The sequence below is a fragment of the Neofelis nebulosa genome, chromosome 6 (genome assembly GCF_028018385.1).
Source record: "Neofelis nebulosa isolate mNeoNeb1 chromosome 6, mNeoNeb1.pri, whole genome shotgun sequence".
NCBI lineage: Eukaryota > Metazoa > Chordata > Mammalia > Carnivora > Felidae > Neofelis > Neofelis nebulosa.
In genome coordinates this window covers 128148960-128174496 of record NC_080787.1, presented here as the reverse complement: position 1 = coordinate 128174496, position 25537 = coordinate 128148960, and the positions used below count along the sequence as shown (strand labels likewise).

The following is a 25537-nucleotide window of genomic DNA, read 5'->3' as shown; positions in this document are numbered from 1 at the left end:
TTTAGAAGTCTGTCCTTTGGGAATGTTCGTCATGTGAAGTGTGTGAATATGGGCCAACAGACGTTGGCTTGGGGAACCCCAGGGGAGTTTTGACTTGAAAGGCCCACACCTGATCATCGCTACCCTTGCTCCCCTCTTCCAAACCACACTTTTGAGCATAGCTTTCAATTTCTTATATAATTCCCACTTTCTTTCTCCAGTCCTGTATAAGACAGTGTCATACATGTCCCTATAGTCAGGTGTGGAATGGCTGCAAAGACCTAAGCTAGAGCGTATGTTGGAAGAGTGGTTGGTTCTCTTCTAGTCTCGCAAAGAAAGAGCAGAGGCAGAGGAGACTGTGTCCAGGAGCTCATGAAGGGCCTTACAAAGGACTTGGGAGCAATGGGGAAGATCCCAGAGGACAGAGGAACAGTTCTATGTGGACACTCAGGTGGAATCTGAGAGTTAAACTTTCTCCCATATGGGTTCCAATAATTCCTGACTCTACACCATTGGGTAGAGTGTGTTTCCCTCCTACCTGTGAATGCTAGCTTACTGGATGAATAAGCTCACACTTACTGCCTGACCCTCAGCTCACTGCCATCGTGATTCTCTCACTAAGCCCTCTCATCTAAGGCACCGGTAACTTCTGTGTTACAAACCTAATAAGCAGGTTTCTGTTTGTATCTTTCTCACCATCTCTGAGGCATTTGCACTGTTGATATGTCCTCCTATTAGAACTAATCTGCTCATGGGGGACCTGGGTGGCTTAGTCGATTGAGCGTCTGACTTTGGCTCAGGTCATGACCTTGTGGTTCGTGAGTTTGAGCCCCACGTCGGATTCTGTGCTGACAGCTCAGAGCCTGGAGCCTGCTTTGGATTCTGTGTCTACCTCTGTCTCTCTCTCTGCCCATCCTTTGTTCATGATCTGTCTTTCTGTCTCTCTCTCTCAAGAAATAGATAAACTTAAAAAGAAAATTGAAGTAATCTGCTCTTTGGCGTCCATGATAGATTACTCTCCTGTTCTCCTTTTACTTGGATCACTCCTGCTTTGTCTTCTTCCTGGATGGAAACCTCTTCCTCTGACCTTCCCTTAGAGTTCTGCTCTCAGCCTTCCTGTCATTATAAAAGCCATAGATCCGCATATTATTGGTAACATTTATTATTCCTAATGAGTAATGATTATTCCTAATGAGTAATAATTATTCCTAGGAATAATTATTCCTAAAGAGTAATGATCTCTTTCCACAGCTGCATATTGGATACCCAGACCTGGATGTCTTTAAACTCAACATTCCTTATTCCAGAATTCCTTATTTTGGTGAATGGCACTGTCACCCTTTCAATGACCTGAGCAGAAGCTTGAAGCATAATTTAAAATTTCTCACCCTGCCTTCTTCTTCTTCTTTTGTTCACATCCTATATTCAACCATATCTATTTCATCCTTCTATATACCTCTCATATTTATGTTCCATCACCACCATGAGGGCGAATATTGGATAATCATTATGGGCAAGTATTGTATTGCATATCTTCTGGTTTCTAGTGCATAGAATACGGGCACAATTTTAATATATTCCATAGAATATATGAAAGAATTAATAAGTGAATAAATAATGCAATAGATAAGTAGGTAAAGCTGGAGCTAAAGTCCGCAAAGGCAAAATTCACTTAGGAGCACTGAAAGTACAAAAGACAGTATGGGATTCCAGAGAACCAAGAAATCTTGGGGGACCACAAGTAGGTTATTGATGGAGGAGAGTCAGGTCCAGAGGATTTCCTATTGTAGGAAATCCACTGTTTTCCAAGTCTGGGTCACCCAACACGAAGACTCAGAAACCAAGTGAACTATAAATATCAACTCACTGATTTCTCTGCCTCTAGTCTGGCCCCCTCCAGATGTCATTCTTACATTTTAAGTACCATTTCCCCCGATTATAAAATTTATTTAGAAAATGAGGAAAATAAAAACTATAAGAGAAGAAAATGAAAATCAGCCATGTCTTTACTAGCTAGCAAGAACTGTAATTATTATTCCATAATGTCTTTTTCTAGTGTTTTCCTCCATTTTTTCCTAAAAGATGGATTTTTGTGGGATATAGTTTTATATTGTGCATTTTCTTTAGTTATTATGCCACTAGTATAATAATACATTGCCTAAAAATACAGTTGCAAAAATATTCCATCGCAGGCCAGTGTTATAATTTATTTTACCATGTCTTATTGGTGACATTTAGGCTGTTTCTGATTTTTCCCTATTATAAATAAAGGAGTTGAATAAAAAAATTCCTAGAAGTAATACCCTGCATTAAAGGGCAATATTATCTTTTTAACACACAAATTTAACCATGTACCTTCTCATCTAAAATCCTTCAAAAGTTAACTTTTATCTTTAGGATAAATTTCTAATTCTTTTAGCTACCACAGCGGATGCTTCCTGGTCTGGCATTTGCTGGCTTCTCCAGCGTCAGCTCCTCCAAGGCCTCAGATGGACCCCCGTGTTCCTGTCACCTTCTCTAGTGGCATGTGCCCAAACCAGCCAGGCTCTTTGGACCCTGGAGGTGTCTTGATCACACGGGCCTTCTGCTTAGAACCCCTTTCTTCCCCATGCCTCCCCCATCACTCATTTGTGGCATCCTCTAAGATTTGGCTCCATTGTTAATCATTCTAGGGAGCGTGCCCATCTTCCACGCGGGTAGGTACCCGTATCTGCTTGCAGTTTGGATTGCGTTCAGCTGCCGGTCAGAGAAAACCTGACTTATAAGCCTGTATACCAACAGAGGATGCTTCTGGTATTTGTTTCAAGATTAAGATGTTAGGTTAGAGGGAGTATACCTGTGATTCTCTTGGCTTTTACCTCGTGGTTACAAAATGGTCATGGCAGCTCCAGCGGCTGCCTTGGGCTCCAGAGAGTAATAAGATGGGCTGTGGGCAAAGAGGCTGTACCAGCTTTGGCTATGCCTTTTTTTTTTTTTTTTTTTTTTTTTAACAGAAAAAGCCAAAGCCGTTTTGGAAGCTCCCAGCTGATTTTGGCTTGTATCTCTCTCACTGGGCAGAACTATCTCATTGCCACTCCAAGCTTCCAGGGAGGCTGGGGGAAAGAGCATTTAGTCCCCAGTCACCGTGCTGGATGCCCCAAGGGGTTTGGGGAAGTGCTGGTCAGCAGATAAATGGCGTCTGCCCTGATGTCCTTCTCTGTGCTCCCCTCTCACACCCTCCTGGTGGCAGCTGGCTCACCTCTGTCTCTCGCCCTCTAGACAAGAAGCCTCTTGGAGTTGGGAAGAGAGTTCCAAGCTTGTTTTCAACAATGTGCCCTCAACATATTTAACACACGGTTTTGAACAAATCAACTGCTTTTAGAAACCACCTACACAACACTCTTAATGAGCAACCGAGGACAAGAGCGCAGAAGCAGCTCCCCTAAAGCACAATGTTAAAATATGGCAACAATTTTTATTTATTTGCTATAATGTCTTGTTTATTTATTTATTTATGCGAGAGAAACAGAGAGAGCGAGCAGGGGGAAGGGCAGAGAGAGAGAGAATCCCCAGCAGGGTCCTCACTGCCAGCACGAAGCCCGAGGTGAGGCTCGAACTCACGAATCGTGAGATCGTGACCTGAGCCAAAACCAAGAGGCGGGCACTTAACCGACCAAGAAATGGCAACAAATGTTACAAGGAACAAGGTACTGACCTGACGGTTGTAGAGCAGATGATGAGAAGGTGCCGGAAGAAGCAGCCTGAGCGAGAGAGAGCTACATGAACGGGGTGGCTGGTTCTCAAACATGGCGGCACATTGGAATCACCTGGGACTGGTTCTCAGCGTCCCTCTGCTCGGGCCCCACCCCTCCCCATTTAAACCAGAATCCCTGGTGAGCCCAGCAGTGTGCTGCAGCGGGCTCCTCCGGGCCGTGCGGCTCTCCCCAAGCCCGTGTTCATCATGTTGTGGCTTACGATCTGCCACCATGGGGGTACTCCTGCCACAATAATTGCCAGACGCTACAAATCACAAATGAGTCCTCCCCACCTGCCCTTTAAGAGCCAGGTAACCAGCAAACTGCTGTTGGTAGTTTTAAGAACTCCCCAGATGTCTCCAGTGGGCAGCCAAACGTGGGAACTACGAGTTTTCTACCAAATACTACCTTGGATTCCTTCTTTTGCCCTAATCCTCCCTGGGGGTCAGCATCCTTGTGCGGGATAACTTGGCTGGCCTGTACAGAACCCGAGGGAAGTACAGAAGAGACAGAATTGTGGTTACATTTTTAATTGTTACTGAGTTTCTTTGCACACGACTTGATATTGGAAGAACCTAGCCAAATCTCTTTTAGTGTAGCTTTAGGACTGGAGCTATAGAGGCATGCTAATTCGTTGAAGGAGCTGAGGGACGTCTGAATAATGTGCAATTAGAAACCTTAACTACCCCCTTCTGTGATTGAGGTTCCTTATAAAGGCATAGTTGTCTGTAGTGTAATTTACTAGATCTCACTCCCCTGGCGGAATCTGATTTAAATACATGGACCGCACCCCATCCTAGGGTAGTCTGACTATAGCTATCCCTATCAGACTTCCCCCCGCCCCCACAACCCATGGTAGCTACATATTTATATACTGATATATATTCCTCAATTTATAGATAGGACAGTATGCAGAGAAAGGTTTTGTAGCTTTCCTAATGTCCCAGAGTAAGTAAACGGATTCAGATCCAGGCAGTGCGTCTCCAGAACCCGTGTTTCTGAGCACACTACCAAACTATGCCAGAAGTACAACGCAGACTTGCCTGCGTCATAAACACACGCTACAAAATGCCCAACCGGTTCCTCTTGCATAGACCACATTAGTCATCTATGTGGTGCGGTAGACCGTAGCGTTAACCCAAATGAAACCACCGCCACCGCCTGCCGGTCGAGTCTGGCCGGAGAAACTTGGAGGCAGCTGACTTGCGATGTCCCACGGGCACCTGGAAATCCCAGGGACACAGGGGACTCGTGAAGAGCTAGGGGGTGTTCTCTTCACAAAGTGGTTCTGGGGCTCCCGAGAACCCTTGAAGGTAGCGGGCTGTGTTGTTCTCTGCCTGAAGAGGCAGAAGGAGCCGGAGGGCTGTTCCCAACTCTATTCAAGATGGGAGTCCTACAGGGTTTGATTCCTGGGACAGGGCTGGGCAGGGCCACAGTTCCTGTTAAACGTACATACCTTGGCGCCCCCTGGGGGAGGTGGGCTGCCATAGGAGAATATTTCAATGCTCTAACTCGATTTCTGTGAAAAATTAGTTGCTCAAACACCACCCTGAACAAAAGAACAGGAGATTCCCCGTAAAACATTTTTCTTATCTGAAAACTTTATTGTGGTTAGGGAGAATGGAAAATTATAAGTTAAATATTAAATGTAAGTAGACACTTCTAAAGAATGTTTTTGTGGCAAGGGATAAAAGAAACGTAGACATTGACTACGTATAGAAGTGACGGCAGTTTCTAATACGTCTTCTTCCTTAGTAAGTGCTTTCTGGGGCCTTGTAAATATTAGCACATCACCTCTCATTTGCGCACAAGGGACCAAGAACCAACTGAATAACTCAGTCTCTCGCACGATTGGCCCCCTGGGAAACGCGGCCTTTCTATTCCGGGTACCTGCCACTACAAGATCATTAATTTATTATTGTATTATTGTCTTTCTTTATTGTTTCTGGGATTTTGTTCCTATTTTCTTTTCCTCAGGCTTTCTGCTCCCTGTAACAGAATGAAAATGTCATTTGACCTATTATTTTTTGGTGTATTTCAACTCATCATTTTATAGGGTTACAGTCTTTGCTGAATTTCTCTGAGAGCATATCTTATATTGGTTAAAGTTCATGAGCTGATTTTCTCTGTAGTCAGCCATGTAGGGAGGAAAACAACTTTTTCCTCTACTCATGTTGGCTTTTCCAGTAGGGCTTTATTAATCAGACTAACAAAAGACAGATTGACAAGAGAAAAACCAACAAGTTTATTAACACGTGCAGCATGCATCCACACGGGAGCTCTCGGAGATGAGCAACTCAGAGGGATGGTTAGAACTTGGGGCTTATATAGCATCTAGACAAAAGGACAATAAATATGCAGAGAGTGTCAACACAAAGGACAAGAACTTTGAGTTTCCAGAGTAGCAAATTGCTAGAAGGTAAGTATATGGGTGAACTAATGGAAAATAAGGTTAGTCAGTAAAGTTTGTATGTAGATTCCTCTGGTGTCTGTCTCTGGATTGATAAGGGTCTACAGTTGTCTCTGATGATTATCTTCTGTCCCTTCTGGTAGAGGGGGAGGGGCGGGGATACCTCTACAAATGTATGTCCTGCTTTTGGGCGATTGGAGGAGTATGTTTTTTTTTTTTTAATTTTTAATGTTTATTTTTAGAGCAGGGCAGGGGAGGGGTGCGGCGGGGGGCAGTGGGAACAGAGGATTTGAAGCAGGCTCCACACTGACAGCAGAGATCCTGATGTAGGGCTTGAACTCATGACCCATGAGATCATAACCTGAGCCAAAGTCGGACACCTAACTGACTGAGCCACTCAGGTGCCCCGACGCAAGGTATGTTTGTGCAAAGTTCCTTTTTATATGGGTGTTTCACCATCAATACACTTAGTATCAACACCTGTCCCCCTCACAACTCGCTGTCAGCAGTGGGTGTCCAAATCTGTTTACTCCCTGGCTTTCTGAAGATGTTCAAGTTAGCCATTTATCCCGGACATGCCTGTATCATTCAAAGGCACGTGGGAAGACAGTCTGGACAAAACTGTGAATCCGGGAGGTTTTGAGTTTTTACTTTCTCCAACTTTACGTTCTTCTCTTTAATGACTTACTTTTCTTTTTTCTTTCTTTCTTTCTTTCTTTCTTTCTTTCTTTCTTTTTTTTTTTTTTTTGGCTTCTTCACTCACAACTTTATTTTTTTTCTTTTTTTTTTCAATATATGAAATTTATTGTCAAATTTGTTTCCATACAACACTCAGTGCTCATCCCAAAAGGTGCCCTCCTCAATACCCATCACCCACCCCCCCCTCCCTCCCACCCCCCATCAACCCTCAGTTTGTTCTCAGTTTTTAAGAGTCTCTTATGCTTTGGCTCTCTCCCACTCTAACCTCTTTTTTTTTTTTCTTCCCCTCCCCCATGGGTTTCTGTTAAATTTCTCAGGATCCACATAAGAGTGAAACCATGTGGTATCTGTCTTTCTCTGTATGGCTTATTTCACTTAGCATCACACTCTCCAGTTCCATCCACGTTGCTACAAAAGGCCATATTTCCTTCTTTCTCATTGCCACGTAGTATTCCATTGTGTATATAAACCGCAATTTCTTTATCCATTCATCCGTTGATGGACATTTAGGCTCTTTCCATAATTTGGCTATTGTTGAGAGTGCTGCTATAAACATTGGGGTACAAGTGCCCCTATGCATCAGTACTCCTGTCTCCCTTGGGTAAATTCCTAGCAATGCTATTGCTGGGCCATAGAGTAGACCTATTTCTAATTTTCTGAGGAATCTCCACACTGTTTTCCAGAGCGTCTGCACCAGTTTGCATTCCCACCAACAGTGCAAGAGGGTTCCCGTCTCTCCACATCCTCTCCAGCATCTATAGTCTCCTGATTTGTTCATTTTGGCCACTCTGACTGGCGTGAGGTGATATCTGAGTGTGGTTTTGATTTGTATTTCCCTGATGAGGAGCGACGTTGAGCATCTTTTCATGTGCCTGTTGGCCATCCTGATGTCTTCTTTAGAGAAGTGCCTATTCATGTTTTCTGCCCATTTCTTCACTGGGTTATTTGTTTTTCGGGTGTGGAGTTTGGTGAGCTCTTTATAGATTCTGGATACTAGCCCTTACTTTTCAAACACCTTGCTATTTTCCTGCGCCATTCCCTGTGTCAGAAACAAGATGGCTTCACAAAATCACCTGTCCTCCGGTTTAAACTTATTCACACCATCGTGTGTGTTGGTCATTGGGAAGAACATGATGGAATGAGAAGAGGACATCTAAAGATGGGATTTGTAGAAAAGCAATATTAATTATGTCAATTATGTGGCCTGCTTGGCAGTGGTGCCTAATTACCCTACGGTACCTCATTGGTGAAATGCTATCATTAGTGAAATGATAGCTAATTTTGCCGGAGGTTTTATTTGATTAGACCATGGTACGGCACGCACATGTTCGGCCTTCGGACTTTATTGCTCAACAGGCAAACCTACATCGTTAAGCCCAAGTGGGAACATTTTCACTGTTGCATCAGATGGCATGAGATTTTCCCCAGTGAGGAGGAATGGGGGCGTTCTGTAAAAGGTCACAGATTTCCTGCCCCACGTCCTTGCCCCTCAGAACGTGGTCCACGGAGCAGCCGCGCCAGTCGGAAGCTCGTGAGAAACGCAGAAGCTCGGGCCCCGCCCCGGACCAAAGCTGCATTTTAACGAGATTCCCAGGTGATTCAATTCACAATAAAATTCGAGAAGCACCCCCTGTAAATCACTCCTTCCTTGGCCAAGGGGAGTGGACAGAGGAATGAAGAGTGTGAGGGAAAATAGGTCACTGCTCTAGCTCCCACTTACACATCAGAACTGAGCCTGTGGCTTATTGAAGATGAAGATTCCCAGCCCCACCCCCAGAGCTTCCCCGTGGCAGGTGTAAGGTGGCGCCAGTCCTCTGCTGCTTTAACAAGTACCCTCAAAATATCTGCGAAGCCTTCAAGTTGGAGACCCGCCCTCTTTGCCTGTTGGTTCATTGACATTAGAGAAAAGGGAAAGACTGAGAAAGCCTGCAGTAGGGGGGAGGGAATGTTCTCAAAAAACGAGAGGCTGCAGAAGGAAGATGACAGTTCAAATGGAACAGGGAGAAAGCCTGGCCGGAAAATAGATTCCATAGATCCTTTTATACGATTCTATCTGAATTTGACTCCGTTGCTCAGCAGTTTGCTGAAGACGAGCCAAAATAAGAGTATTGTTGCGATATTTTAAAGGCAAAGTGGCTGAACACCCTCTTAATGTTCCTCATTTACGATGCATTTCTCTCCAGGAGCAATCAATGCCTTTCCAATGGCCCCACCAATGGAATGTCAGGTATAAAGCACGCCATTATTATGTTCCTGCCCACCCCCAATTTCAGAGCTAAGCTACTCCTTCGTTTTTGAATCTGGGTGACCATGAGGCACAGTTGGTCACCAGTGCTTCTTAAGGTCCCATCTCGGAGGATAAATATTTAATATTTGAAGGCAACTCAATCCATGTTTGCTGAACACAGCATAAACCTGAAGTTGCTCTAGAAAGAAAAGCTCAGTTAATGGGAGCCCAGAGACTGACTCATAGTTTTAAAAATTAAAATGATTAACCCCACGCCCTTCCCTGCTGCAGCTGGCCAGTAACAAATCATTCTTAGGGATGTAATGAGTTAAGAGGACACGCTTAACATAAAGGAATATGTCATGGATTCTTCTAAATGCATTTGGTCAGACATAATACGTTTCAGTCCTGTCCCATATATGGTATCATTTGTATGTTTGCATACAATGGTATCATTTGCATACATATGGTATCATTTGTATGTTTGCATAATTTGTGAAACTCTGAAATTTCTATAGTACACTTTAATATACAGTAAGCTAAATTAAAAAGCAGTCCTGAATTCTTCCAGTTTCATTAATTATATTATCTAGGAGAAGAGATGACCCTTGGAGAAGATGTGAGAGTGGAGCACATGTTATTTGGGGATAGATGTGATCGATAGAGAAAACCACATTAGGTAACATAACCATATAATATAAGAAGAAATATTGGAAATCAAAATAAATTGATCAGTGTATAGAACAGTCCATAAAGGAAGATGGCTGGCAACTTGTTCCAGGACTTACAACTTAGAACCTACTAGCGTTGTAAGACTTTCTCCGGTTGTTTATCACTCACCCATTCATTCATTCATTCATTCACTCATCTACTAAGTACTGAGGATTTGCTCTTCCCTGAGCACTGGTGGGTAAACTATGTGAGTTGGACACAGTCCCTTGATTTGTTCTGCTGGCTGGAAAGTAGATTCCTGCAAGTTCTCAGAAGACATCATTGCTATAAAATAGCATTTTAAAACCAAAATACAATGACCACCACCCCATCAAGGGCAGTTTTTTAAATTTTGATTTTTTTAATGTTTATTTATTTTTGAGACAGAGACAGATCATGAGTGGGGGAGGGGCAGAGAGAGAGGGAGACCCAGAATTCCAAGCAGGCTCCAGGCTCTGAGCTGTCAGCACAGAGCCCGACGTGGGACTTGAACCCATGGACCGTGAGATCACTACCTGAGCTGAAGTCGGAGGACTAAACCGACTGACTGAGCCACCCAGGTGCCCCAAGGGCATTTTTAATTGCACAATTCCACATACGTATTTCAAATTTACTAAGCAACTTCCCTGCATTCCACTTTGCTGTAGTTTCCATAATCACAACAGCCTCTGGCTTTTTTTCGGTTTTAAACTGTGCTGCTTCTTTTCTCTGCATCATTTATCAACGAATCGGGGCCTTCTTGGGCACTTGCTCTGTTTAGCTAGCAGCTGGGGAAATGTACAAAAAGGAATGAAACATGCCCTCGCTCTTAGAATCAGCGTGGATTAGAAAACAGACACATGTGAATAGCTGATACCTACAGGAAGTTATTGTCAGGAAAACATCCCCATTCACAATTCCTTCCTCTTAAAATTGGGCCAAAGAGCCAGATTATCGATAATATAAAGTGCAATGTTTCAAATTTATGAAAATAATGTAGAGATGAACAAGCCACAATTTACGTCTCTGTAGGTAAGTGTCCATTTGATGGCAGGAAAACCCATTTTTATTCGACTTGGGTAGAAATCTGCTGTACTCTGGCGCCATCTGGAGGCAGGCTCGCACTGAGGCGACGTCCCAAATCGTCTTGCAACTGCAATTAGGAGCACTTTAGTTTATCAAATCTCTTTTTCTTTCTTTCTTTCTTCCTTTCTTCCTTTCTTTCTTTCTTTCTTCCTTTTTTTTCTTCCTTTCTTTTTTTTTCTTTCTTTCTTTCTTCCTTTCTTTCTCTCTTCCTTTCTTTTTTCTTCCTTTCTTTTCTTTTTTCTTTCTTCTTTCTTCTTCCTTTCTTTCTTTTCTTTCTTTCTTCCTTTCTTTTTTCTTCTTTTCTTTTTTCTTTCTTTCTTTCTTTCTTTCTTTCTTTCTTTCTTTCCTTCTTTCTTTCTCTCTTTCTTCCTTCTTTTTCTTCCTTTTTCTTTCTTTCCTTCTTTCTTTTTTCTTCCTTTCTTTTCTTTCTTTCTTTCTTTCTTTCTTTCTTTCTATTTTAGCAAAAGGGAATTGTGAACTGTATTTGTAAATTAGAATTTGTTCTAAAATACATATTTTTCAAGGAGGGCACACTTGAGAGGAAGAGAACATTAAGGGATGACATAGATTCTTCTATGACATGGGTACTTGGGTGGATAGGCTTCAATACAGTTTCACATACAGTATCATTTATATATTTGCCTAACTTGCAAAACTCTGAAATTTTTATGATACACTCTAAAATATGTTATATCTCAATAATAAAGTAAAACATTACAAAATTATTTGTTAAAAAACGGATGAATACGTGCATGAACGAACTGCCATGTTTTGAGGTTCCATGAGGTAAATGTATCTCATTAAATTGCAATTTTCTTACTACCTCCTCGGGACCCCTTCCGTTCACAAGGACTTGGCATCCTTTTCTTTGAGCGCTGTTATTGAGCTTGGTTAATGTTCACAGATGGACAAAGAAGAACCAGGAATGTGGTATAACTTTCCTCTAAGAAAAAGTATACAGTCCTTTGTAAATGACTAGTTACATCTGGTTGAAAGCTGTTCTTGCCTTCAGATGAAAGTGCCTTTAAAGACATGATATGTAATGCTCATACTCATTGTCAACAAAATGATTTTACTTTCTGGAGTAAACACCGGCCTCTAATTCATCAGCTAATGTGACATTTCAGGATCCCACGCCACGAGAGATGCACTGCGTTTTAAATCAAGACACTTCCTGAACTTCCCTTCTGGACAGGAAGTGGAGAAACCCACCAGTACGCATGACACGATGTTACCAACTATGTTGTGCGTTCTAAACAGGAAACTGGGTTTTCTGATATGATGGGGAAAACAGTATTCTTATTAAATATTCTGATTGATAGAATTTTATCATTTCAAATTCACACGATAGACCCAATTTCCTCAGAATCAGGAAGCAGCAAATATAGTTGGTAGTGTATTATGTGTAGTGGGATCTTTTTTATTCTTTTTAAAAAATGATCTCGGATTTTACTTTATTTGTTTATTGAAGGATAATCGACATACGATATCCTACTCATTTCAGAGGTACATCATAGTGATTTGTTATTTTTCTATCTAAAAGTTCCACATAGTGTATGATTCCAATTATAGGACATTCTAGAACACGCAATACTATGGAGACAGTAAAATGATCAGTGGTTTCCAGGGGCTGCGGGGGGAGGGATGAAGAGGCATAGAACAGGGGCTTTTTAGGGCAGCGAGAATACTCTGCCTGATACTCTAATGATGGATGTATGTCATTATACATTTGTTGAAGCCACCAAGAGGGACCCTAAGGTAAACTATGGACTTGGAGTCATTATGACATATCAATGTAGGTTCAGTAATTGTGACAAATGTACCATTCTGGTGGGGGGGTGATGACAGCAGGGGAGGCTATGAACATGTAAGGGAGAGGGGTACAGGGGAACTTTTTGCAATTTCAGTTCAGTTTTGCTGTGAACCTAGGTGCTTTGAAACCATAAAGTCTTATTAAAAATTTGACTTAGGGGCACCTGCATGGCGGACCTGATTCTAAAGTCTGTGCTTTTCTTAATAAAACTTAAAACTTTGGACCTGACATTTCGGTCTCGAGCACAGAGAACAGCACTGGGGAAATCTCCTCCTCCTCATTGACTGCATCATGACTCGCTCACAGCACTGAGCCCATCCTATTAACATGATGATCTGTTGATGTGTCTATTCTAACACCTCATTTCTAATTCATCCCTGATTACTCTGTGCCTAGCATGATGCCTGATGCTCTAAAGGTGATTAATAAATGCTCACGAACCAGACGGAACCTCTGAACTAGACATCTATTTCTTTTTGTGACTTGTGACATGGTTTCTTCAGTTCTTTCCATCTCTGCACCTCCCCCCCTGCCAAAACCTATCCTTGAAGTCATGTCCATGCTGCAGTTATGACTGTTGTATTTCTGAAACAGAAATGGAGGGATTTTATCTGACAAGTATGGGGACAATGGGAGAACATATTTGACATCTGTCCCACTCGGATGAATCCTTGACCTTAACTCAAATGTAAGATGGATTTTCCAGGGAAGACTGGCTGAGCTGAAAGAATTTAGCGCTCAGGATTTCCGGCCTTAACACCTGGTACTTATGTAAATCGGGATCTCTCGAGACTTGTGACTTCCCCATTGTAGGAATTTCAGGATCCTTTAACACTGTGTTACCAACTCAGTTTTTTTGTTTTTTTAAGTTTATTTTTATTCATTTTGAGAGAGAGAGGAAGTGGGGGAGGGGTAGAGAGAGAAGGAGACAGAATCCCAAGCAGGCTCTGCATTGACAGAGCCTGATGCAGGGCTCGAACTCCCAGTGAGATCGCCCTGAGCCAAAGCCAACAGTCGGACTCTTAACCAACGGAACCCCCCAGGTGCCCCACCAACTCAATTTTGAAAGAGACTTCAGGTTCTATACACAAAGGCATTCTCAAGGAATGTTAACTTTCCTCTGGCTTTTTCACTGATCTGTTTTCTTGTCCTGTTTTGAAGACTCGGTGCTTGAATATCAATTTGTGAAACAGGACTTAAATTGTGTAACTTGTTAGTGTTTGGATATTCATTCATGTATTCATTCATGTTGTAAAGACTTCCTGAGTACCTATCACGGACCTGCACTGTTGTAGGTACTGGGGACTGAGCAATGAACAAAGCAGACAAAGTCTCTTTCATTCTGAAGCTGCCATTCTACCCAAGAAGAGTGACAATAAGCAAATAATCGAGTGAATAGATAGTGTGTCAGATGAAGACAAGAGCCGTGGAGAAAAGTAAAGCAGGGTGAAATGAATCAGAAGTTCCTGGGTTGAACATCAACATTAAGGAGTGAGGGCACCACCACGTGTGTGCTGAGGAAGGAGATCCAGGAGGAGTAAATAGCTGGGCTGAAAACAGACAGAAAACATGCCTGGTGTGTTTGAGAACCATATGGGCTATAGCAGAGCGAGCAAGATGGAGATGAGGTCGGGGTAAGTGGGGGGCAGGTCATCCAGGGACTTGTAGCTGCCCTAAGCCTTTGGCTGTTACTCAAACGAAGATTTGGAGCCATTGTAAGGCTTTGAGCACAGATGTGATGTGTTCAGACTTAGGTTTTTTTGTTTGTTTAAAAAAATTTTTTTAATGTTTATTTATTTTTGAAAGAGAGGGAGACACAGAGTGCAAGCAGGGGAGGGACAGAGAGAGAGGGAGACACAGAATCCAAAGCAGGCTCCAGGCTCTGAGCTGTCAGCACAGAGCCTGACGCGGGGTTCGAACTCATGAACTGTGAGATCATGACCTGAGTCGAAGTCGGATGCTTAACCGACTGAGCCACCCAGGCGCTTCTGGACTTAAGTTTTAAAAGAATAACTGGCTGTTACGTTGAGAATAAATTGAGGTGGAGGAGGGCGAGAATCAGGACCTTCTAGAACCAGTAAAAAGTTGTCTTTGATTCGTTACACAAAACACTGTATTCTAAACTCAAACCTCAGTGGCATCTTCCTTCTCAAGATGAGAGAATGCTGGTGTTTGGTAAACAGTGCCATCTGAGGGTGGACACTTGCCCTCCTTTCCTCTCTTCCCAGGTGGCCCCTACTGACTATAATCAGAACTGAAGGGCTCCTACAGACTGATTTCACAGCCCAGGTTCTGGGAACCCAACTACCTGCTAACTGCATGAGAAATAGAAAAAGGGGACCAGGAGTAAAAGGAACCTCATAGATTGGGGCTCCTTATTTGAGGGCATAAAGAAATGATCACATTGACAAGGCTTCCCCAGAGAATAAGTGTTTTTTTTTTAATGTTTAATATTTATTTGTGGGGGGGAAGGGCAGAGAAAGAGAGGGAGAGAGAATCCCCTCCACGCTCAATGTGGAGTCTGACATGGGGCTCGATCTCACGACAGTGAGATCATGACCTGAGCCGAAATCAAGAGCCAGATGCTTAAGGGACTGAGCCACCCAGGTGCCTCTGGAGAATAGGTTTTTGAATCAGTAAATATTCTCAAATGCTTTACGTGGAGAAGTGAAAAGATGGGTCATTCCTGGTCTTGACCGAGAAGATGAGAGAGGGCTCTGAAGAAAGACCTGAGAGAGAGAATTTGTGGTGCAGCAATGCAAGCTTAATCAGGATTGATGGGCTTTACTCCTCTGCTTTGTGTGTCTTAAGGGGTGTGTGTGTGTGTGTGTGTGTGTGTGTGTATCTGAGAAATGAACTAGAAGTCCTTCTACCTAGAATTTTCTGCAGTCTGGAGGAAGCAGGCTGGTAGCTTCTATTTGCTAAGTGGGAAGGTCCATTAGTCACAGTCTGAAACACAAAATAGCTTTTCACAGCAACACGGTGCCTTTATAGAGCTTTGCAGAGAGTAGCCTTCACAAATGCTTAGTAAGAGAAATCGAAGACTGCTATAAATGTGTAAGCTTTTAAACAACTATCTCTGACCTATGTTACTAGTACAATGCCTTATAGAATAAAAACGTTCAATAGATCATAGTCAACAAAATGTCTTGAAGTTATATTCTAACGGACTCAATGTGTCATATATTTATGTGACTATTCAGGAAAACAAACTGACTGATGAACTTCTAATCACTTTTTTCTGTAGGGAAACCAATACATGGCTTACAGAATTGGATTACTCCAGATAGGTGAATGTATTCAAATGCAGAGTCCCAAGGAACTTAAATGTTTGCAGTATGACAAGAGTATAACTTTCACAGTAAGACCCCAAAAAACAAACAAACAAACAACAACAACAACAAAAAAAAACCAAAATCAGAGATATTCAGGTTTTTACTCTGGGGCTTATATTATCTAATTGTACATTCTTGGACACTTCTGATTGAAATAACATGATATTTCTGGCTGTTTACCTTAAGCCAGGCACTGTTCTAAGTTCGTTACATGTATTAGCTCATTCAGTCCTCACAACAACCTTATGAGTTGGTTATTCCCACTTTACGGATGAGGAAACAAAGGCACAGAAAGATGGCGTGACTTGCCCAGAGATATGTGTATATTGAGCATTCCAGAGACTTCCTCCAGTGTCAGGGATTTGCTGAGATGACTCACAGGACTCAGCATATAGTCATACTCATGGCTATGACTTATTACAGTGAAAAGATACAAAGCAAAATGAACAAAGGGAAAAGGTACATGGGGTAAAGTTATGGGGAAACCAAGCACAAGCTTCCAAGAGTCTTCTCCCAACACAGCCACCCAGGATGTACTTAGTTTCTCCGGCAACGAGTTGTGACAACACGAACAAAGAACAGCTTCCAGGGAAGCTCATTAGAGACTCCCTGCCCAGGGTTTTTGTTGGGGGCTCGTAGGCAGCTTCTGCCCAGCTTCACGTAGGCTGCTCCTTCCCAGCTAGTATCAAATGAGGGAACACTCTTGATATCCTAGCTTCTAGATGTCAACCAAAGCCCAACCTTGTGAGGAGGCCTTTCTGATAATAGCAGTCAGACTTGATATGTCAACACTTTCCTGCACGTAAGTCTACTGAATGGGAGAGCTGGGCTTCCCTCACAGAGAGATTCTGGAGGCCAAGCAGAGAACAACTGTGATCTATGGATTATCAGAGACATAGATCCATAGATCCATTATGCAACAGGTAGATTTAGGAGCCTGGAATTCAGAGGAGAGGTCTGGTTAGGGTTGTCAGTGTGGGAGTCGCTGGCCTACAGTGACTTTGAAAGCTAAGTTCACATAGAAGGTGAAGGCGGACTGACAGAGTGTAAAAGAGGTCAGATGACTGTGCCCTGGGGCACTCCACCATCCAGAGGTTGGGTGTATGGGGGATGAGCTCCATGGACACTAAGAAGGAGAGGCCAACGAGTTTGGAGGAAAATGAAGAAGTTATGCCCGCAAGCCAAGTGAAGTAAGTGTTTCAAGAAGGCAGAAAAGGAACAGCAGACACGGCTGGCAGATCAGACAAGAGGACTGTGAAGTGATCATTGAGCTTAATCACGTGGAAGTTTCCGACCTTGGCAGGGGTGGTTTCAATGGAATGGTCAGGCAGAAGCCCGACTGCAGTGGGTTCCAGGGAGGATGAGGGGAGGGGAAGTGATCACAAAGTATTAAAAATGCTTTTAAGGCATTTTGTTATAAAAGAAGGAAGGGAAATGGGATAATGGCTAGAGGAGAAAGGGAATTTCAAAATGTGTGTGTGTGTGTGTGTGTGTGTGCACGACAGGAGTGATAACGACAACGTGTGTCAATGCTGATGGGACTGATCCAGTAGAGGTAGGAGGTGAGCGATGAGTAAGATAAAGGGATAATGGTGTTCTCCAGTAGCTGAAAAGACATGGGACACGGTGTACAAGCTGGCCTTAGATCAGACCACAGACTGTTCACCCAGAGTTCCAGAAGGAGGCAAAGTATTTGGGAACAGAAACAGGGGGGTGGATGCACAAGTGGCAGCGTGTGGGATTTCTCTTCTGGTTACTTCAACTTGCACTATGAAATGGGAAACGAAGCATTCAGCGGAGAATCAGGAAGGGGGAGAATGTGACGGAAGGTTGAAGAGAGAAGAGGAGGGGTACGACAGCCATCTAAAAGGTCCCAAGGGTGAGCTGGCTAAGGAAATACGATAGAATGGCTTCGGCTACTATGGGCCTAACAGAACCTTAGACCTTTGCTGCCGTGAATTTAAAATAAGATCAGCAGCCATCGTTGAGTGGTTTTTCCAGCCATGTGCAGCTGCAGGGTTGCAGGCACAGAGGGACAGAGGGTTGGATTTAACCAGGATTGGGTTTTACCAGGGAAGCATAAGGAAGAGAGAAAGTGGCATGGGCACTGAGTAGATGCAGGGAGGTTTATCTATAGAGGGGAGGCCGTGTTGTGGGACCAAGTTCTAATGGCTTTCTTGGAGGTTGGGGTAGCAGAAAGGTTGATACTGGAGTGCCTCAAAAGTTATTTTCTTTAAAGTTATTTTCTTTCACTCTTGTACCGGTCATCCAGGCTGGGAGACGGGCAATCTTCAGTTTTGAAGAGTTCTAGTGACAGGTTGCCGCAACTGTATCAGATGTCACCGTCCCTGTGGCCTTGAACAGAAGCAACCATGCGCTCAGATGACCCTGACCCTTTACAGTCAGTACACCAGTCACGTAGCAGATCTGGCATCCACCAAGCGTCCCTTTATAGGAAACAGGTTGTGAGAGGTTTACTGGTTGTTCCCACAATAGGTGTGAACCCTAGTTCTACAATCACTGACCCTGCACCTGCCAGAGAACCTCGTACAGCTTCTCCACTTCTTACTCAGACCAGGCTTTTTGTTTTTCAGACACACATGTCCCTCTGGGTTCTTTCATTCTTCCTTTACTGTAGGCTCCGGTGACTCAGCCTGCTTTCCCGATCCCTACTGTCCCCTGAGGGTCAGGCCACCTTACCTCCTCTCCAGCTTCCTCCCTTCCTAGTCGTCTCTGAAGCTAAGTCCTCAGGTGGTTTTGATTTTATTTTTTATTTTTATTAAAATTTTTTTTAACGTTGATTTATTTTTGAGACAGAGAGAGACAGAGCATGAACGGGGGAGGGGCAGAGAGAGAGGGAGACACAGAATCGGAAGCGGGCTCCAGGCTCCGAGCCATCAGCCCAGAGCCCGACGCGGGGCTCGAACTCACGGACTGTGAGATCGTGACCTGAGCTGAAGTCGGACGCTTAACTGACTGAGCCACCCAGGCGCCCCGTGATTTTAAAAGATTTATTGTGTCTCACAAATATATAAGACAAATAAATATATCACAGATAACTAAAATTGGCGTGCTACGGAGCTTCTAGAATCCAACAAAGTCTGTATAAATATGGTTTGCCTTATGGTCTGGCTCCTGCCTGTGATGGTGAGCTAGAAAACTACCCAGTCTGGGGCGCCTGGGTGGCGCAGTTGTTTAAGCGTGGACTCTTGATTTCGGCTCGGGTCATGATCTCACAATTCGTGAGATTGAGCCCTGTGTCTGGCTCTGCTTTGAGAATGCGGAGCCTGCTTGGGATTCTCTCTCTCCCTCTCTCTCTGCCCCTCCCCTGCTTGCATGCTCGCTTTCTCTCAAAAATAAATTAAAAAAAAAAAAAGATTAAAATAAAAGAAGACGAGAACCACCCAGTCTTCTCTCCTGTATGTCTCCTTTACTCTCACATGACTACCACACTCATAACACTTGACACTTTTGGTCACCAAATGTGTGTTGAGTTTTCCCACACTGAGCAATTCTCTGTAACACCAGCTGTGTGCCCTCCGATATAACTCAATTCTGACACTACTTAGAGATAGCATCAGATCCCACAGGTTAATGGTTCAGTCCCAGGAGACTGCCCCCACCCCACCTCCCGCCATAAGTAGTAGGTCCCCGGGCTACCCACAACTTCCAACAGACTTGGCTACACATCGGAGGTTCCCATGACCTCCCCACTTTGGGTTCAGTTATTTGCTTGAACAGCTAACAGAACTCAGAAAAACACTTATACCTCCCAGTTTATTAGGAAATAAGATGAAGGATACAGAAGAACAGCCAGATGAAGAGATACATAAGGCGAGGTCTGGGAGGGTTCTGAGCACAGGGGCTTCTTCTGTTCCTGTGGAGTTGGGGATGTGTCACCCACCTGGTGTGAATGTGTTCACTAGCCTGGAAGCTCTCTGGACCCCCTACTACTGGGATTTTATGGGAGCGTTCTCAGGTAGGCATGATGGATCATTAACTCCATTTCCAGCCCCTCTCCCCATTGTGGAAGGCAGGAGATGGGACTACAAATTTCAAGCTTCTAATCAGGGCCTGGTCTTTCTGGTGACCAGCCTCCATCCAGCAGCCATCCAGGAGGCCTCCCAGAACCACTCCCTAGAACAAAAGATGCCTTCTTAGAACAAACATTTACAAGGGTTTCAGGTGTCAGGACCAGGGAGGAAGACCGGATACATAGATTTCTTATTATAAATCACAATATCACAGATGGGGAATGGACACCACCACTTGAGCTCTTTCCTAAGGGTGAATTCACAGTCGACAATAGGAATGTCTTCTGTATCCCCCCAGGGTTACCTAAGAACCCGGAGTTCCAGCTCTGAGGACTGGAGACAAAGACGGCCACTGTTGAGGGCCTCAGTCATCACAGCTCATTTGCCCACAGGGCTTCCGACCAAGTCATTTCACTTCTCTGGGCTGAAATTTCCTCATCTTTGTGTTGGGGAGAGTGACAAATGTTTTATCAAGGGGCCGTAACAACTGAAAACATACATGGTTGCTTTCTTTCCTTTCTCCAGACCACATGAGAATCACTCTGAAGTGAACTTCTCCAACAATACACTCTTAGAATTGAACTACTGAAAGCTTCTGACCAAAGAGAACCACAGAACTCAGTGTAAACTCTCAGAGCACAGGGAGATAGGAGATGCTTTGCACTAATGGAGGCATCACAGACCAGACATACATTTATTCCTCAACCTCTTTATCACACTCAATATTTATGCCAAAGGAAGCACTCCACCTCTCCATCTCTTCTCCCGGATAGTCCTAGGAATTGCTTGTCGGGATAACTGGATTCTGATTCTAGGTCTGCCATTAGACAAGTGAGGGGAACTTCAAGTTTCTCAGGCTCACTGGGCCTGTTTCTGATCTGGAAACTGTGGCAAGGGATCTAGTCTTCCCCACTCTAGAGTCCTACCTTATTTCACTGTTGCTGAAAACCACGTTCAGAGGGAAGTTAAATAAATATTTCTGAGCATTCAATATGTAGCAACTAAAATGCCCATAGCCCCTACCCTCTTGTAACAGGAAAAATAGGGATAAAAAATGGAATTGCCAGTGTAAGGATGATTAAAAAGAGAGAACTATAGGTGCCGTTGGGAAGGGGAAGCAACCTGGTGACAGACTGCACAGCGCTGAAAAGATGAGTAGACAAATACTGGGACAGTCGGTTAAACGTTTTTTTTTTTTTTTTTTTTTTAATTTTTTTTTCAACGTTTATTTATTTTTGGGACAGAGAGAGACAGAGCATGAACGGGGGAGGGACAGAGAGAGAGGGAGACACAGAATCGGAAACAGGCTCCAGGCTCTGAGCCATCAGCCCAGAGCCTGACGCGGGGCTCGAACTCACGGACCGCGAGATCGTGACCTGGCTGAAGTCGGACGCTTAACCGACTGCGCCACCCAGGCGCCCCCAGTCGGTTAAACGTTTGACTTCAGCTCAGGTCACGATCACATGGTCTGTGGGTTCGAGCTCCGTGTCGGGCTTTGTGCTGACAGCTCAGAGTCTGGAGCCTGCTTCACATTCCGTGTTTCTCTCTCTCTCTCTCTCTCTCTCTCTCTCATAAATAAACATTTAAAAAAGGTAGACAAATATAAATGGCATAGGGTGCTAGAGAAGTGGACAGGGAATCAGATATGGGTTGGAGATTTCATACTTTAATCTGAGGACAAGAGAGACCAAGGAAGGACTCTAGGGATAGGGACATGATCAAATCTGTATTTTAAAGAGATATTCTAGGTGCAGTGTTTGTGTGTGCGTGTGTGTGTGGTGATGGGGGTCGGAGGGCTTGGGTTGGGGAAATGGATGAATACGTTGCATTTTGGATCTGCTGAGTTGGAGGTCCTGGCATCACCTGATGGATCCATACTGTTTAGAGCTTTCATTAAATATCAACTTTTCGTGTGCCTCCCCTGCTACAATAAGGCAATATCATTTGCATTGTTTCATTGAACAGATACTATTTTGACCTTTAGAATATCTCACTAACTTTTGGGGTTGTTTTCTGTCTTTCCCAAACCATTTGACTCCTGGTTACTCATCTAGGTTACAATGTGAACATCCTGACGAAACGGGGCAATCCCCCAATGTTAATACAGTAGGTCTTAAATCTCCATGGACGGCTTGAGAGAAAAGAACTCAAATACTCAATACCTGAGAAGTTCCTTCTAAAGACCAAAAACATGCCATAAACCTATGTAAAGGGTTTTCTTCTATACTCAGTGTTTTCCAGGCTCAGTCTAGGAACAGTAAATTTGCCTTCTTTCTGGGAGAAATCACAGGCCCTGAGGGCAGTAAGGAATATAGGGCTTGAGGCAGCCTTAGGTTGGGGCCCTCACTACCAAACCATGAGATGAGATACATCAAATCTCAGTTAACTAGAGCCCCAACAGCTCAGCTGTGCATTTTTAGGTATTTCATTAATTCTGAACTTTACATTTATTTGACTTGCTGAATATCTCAGTTTACCACAAGATGGCAGCACAATGTTTTTTTGTTTTTTGTTTTTTGTTTTTTAAGTGGATGACTAATTCCTGCTTCTAGAGCTTCGATAGAAGATAAAGAGCTAGAAAGGAACCATAGCTAATAATTTTTCTTCTTATTCCTATAATTGAAAAGAAAAGAAGGAATGGATATGGAAGGAAGTAACAGAGGAAGAAAAAAAAGGAAGTGGGATGGAGGGAAGGAGAGAAGGGAGGCCATGAAAGGGAAAAGGAAAAGAACAAAGAAAAAAGGCCACATTCAGCTAGATTATATTTAACTAAAGAAAAGGAAACAACCAAGCAACCGATGTAGGAAATTTCCGAGAGAGGAAACCAGTGCTGTAACCACATTTATTCACAGCCTTGAAGTGTGAGTATAAGATAGACATTTGACCTTCTTATAAAAGCATCTGTCTCTTTGGGAAACTATGAGAATGAATTTACATTTTACAAAGGGCTCTAGTCCTTTTAAGTGAGTCTTACATTAGCATACTTATCAGCTTGTACTTAGGACTTTATTTAGTATCCTTCAAAGAGGTTTCACACGTTGGTTTCCATGTTTAATTGAGTGAAGAAATAAAAGATTATTCAAGAAGAGAATAATCAGACACACACAGGCAGCAATGCCTTGGTGCCGCAGAAATGAAAAGCCTGCCACCAGTTGAGCACTCCTTAGAGTCCGAGAGTTGAGAAGAATTCTTTTAGAGTTGGCTCTTTGATTCTCCGTGGACCACCCACTACTTACTTGGCTTACTGTTAACCCCAGCTACTTGCTCTCCTTTGTCTAATGAATTTGGCATAGCAGAGAGTTCTGGAAAGGGAGAGATTGTAGGAGTGGTGATTGCCTCAAGCTTTGAAAATCTTTAGGTTGAGGTTTTTCAACCTTAACAGTAATGATATTGTGGGCCAGATAATTCTCTTTTGGGGAGGGGGAGGGCGAAAGGGTGTCCTCTCCATTGCAAGATATTTAGCAGCATCCCTGGCATGTATTCACTAAATTCCTGTACTGTGTCCCCAGTTGTGACAACCAAAACTTTCTCCAGACATTGCCAAGTGACTCCGGGGGAGCAAACTTGTCTTCACTGTCCCATACGAGAACAAGTGCTCTAGATAAACTCTAACTGCAGGAATGAAGGAAATCCTGAAAGTTTTATTCATCTTGGTGTCTTGTTTATGAGCAAAACTCACATTGGATCATCAGAGAAATGTGTGTTCTTCAAATCCCTGTGAGAAATCTCTAAGTATTAAATCCAGGCATAAATGCCTTTATTAGAGCCAGGTTAATGTTCTCTGTATGGAACAAATCAACATAAATTTATTGTGACTATTCTGTTGAGCAAAAACTTATACCAGGCACCATAGAGTGTACAAAACAGTAAGACTCTTTGTTCATTTTTGAGATTTCCACAGCAATTTATTGTTCATGAGTTTTACAACTTTTTCATGAAGATAACTTACATTTTTAAAGCATCCTCAAATATTCAAAAGGCATTATTGGGCATTACCATTTTTAATTTTTTTAAGTTTATTGATTTATTTTGAGAGACAGAGCGAGATAGAGAGAGAGAGAGGCAGAGGAGGAGAGAGAAAGAGAATCCCAAACAGGATCTATACAGTCAATGCAGAGTCCTATGTGGGTCTTGAACTCAAGAACCATGAGATCATGAGCTGAGCTGAAATCAAGAGTTAGACGCTTATATAATGCCTTAACAGGCTCCCCAGGGATTTTCATTTTAAATCACTAACATTTTACTAGCAATGTTATAAGTACCTACATCACTAAAATTCTTCCCTCTTACTTAAAAATTTTTTTTTAATGTTTATTTTATTTTTGAGAGAGAGGGAGAGAGAGAGACAGAGCGTGAGTGGGGGAAGGTCAGAGAGAGAGAGACATAGAATGTGAAGCAGGCTCCTGGCTCTGAGCTGTCAGTACAGAGCCTGACACAGGGCTCGAACCCATGAACCATGAGATCATGACCTGAACTGAAGTCTACGCTTAACCAACTGAGCCACCCAGGCGCCCTTTACTTTTAAATAATAATGATGAACTAGTGGAAGCAATTTCCCTTCTTTTTGATGACTATGAGTGTCGGTTGCACCTCCAATAAAAGGTCCATTGACAAATATTCTTGGTACAGTTCTTTCACAAGTCATTTTGTAGAGAGCATCTTGAAATTGACTTCCATATTCAAGCATGTTCAATTCCACCACGTTATAGTTAACATGCATGTCATGGAAAACTTTTTTTTTTTTTTGCCATTGTACAGTAAGAACAAGATGTTTTTGAGAAAATCACTACTCAATTATCAGAAATTGTTAGTTCGAGAGAATCTGATTTATGGGAGTGGTTGCTAACTTCGCCAAAGATGATGATGTGCTGTTCCCCATCCTGCTGGCCTCAAGGGCTTGGCCCAGCCCTGCACCTGTTTCTTTAGGGATTAGGGATGTTCATAAAGACTCACAGGCCCATGGAAACAGTGCGTGGGGACTGTGGCCGACATTCTGGTGAAACGGAGAAGAAAAATGACTGAAACAGAATAAAAGTGCCTGCGACATTTACATCAATAGAAAAATTTTTTAATAGAAATGAGAACAATTCTTATTATGTACCAGACACATTTCTATCCATTGAGAATGTCCACTTTTTATTCATCTAATTTAAAATTTGCAGGATCTCTATGAAGAAGTATTATTTGCATTCCATAGGTGAAAAAACAGGCTGAGGGTTCATGTCACTAGCTCAGTGTCACATTAATAGTAGGTGGCAAAGGCCAGATTAAACCTGATCTTTCCAACACCAAGAACTGCGCATGCTCTGGTGCCAGCCACTAACCCTTGAGGATCTAGTTAGGGGAATAACACAGGTACATAGGAAAGGTGTCTAATGTCCCGAGGCTGTAGATGATTTATTTCAAAAGCCATAAACATTACAAGACACATTGCTGTAGCGCAGAGTGATTGAGAAATTGTTGGGGGTATGGCGGGTCTTGACCTGAGTGTCTTTAAGAAATGAAGAACTAGAGAGATGGGATAGAAAGA

General features: G+C 43.1%; 1 pseudogene; it reads right to left on the bottom strand.

Annotated features, from left to right (window-relative positions):
- Positions 1-4821: 4821 nt before the first annotated feature.
- Positions 4822-24886, bottom strand: LOC131515486 (glutaredoxin-2, mitochondrial-like; annotated as a pseudogene).
- Positions 24887-25537: the final 651 nt, after the last annotated feature.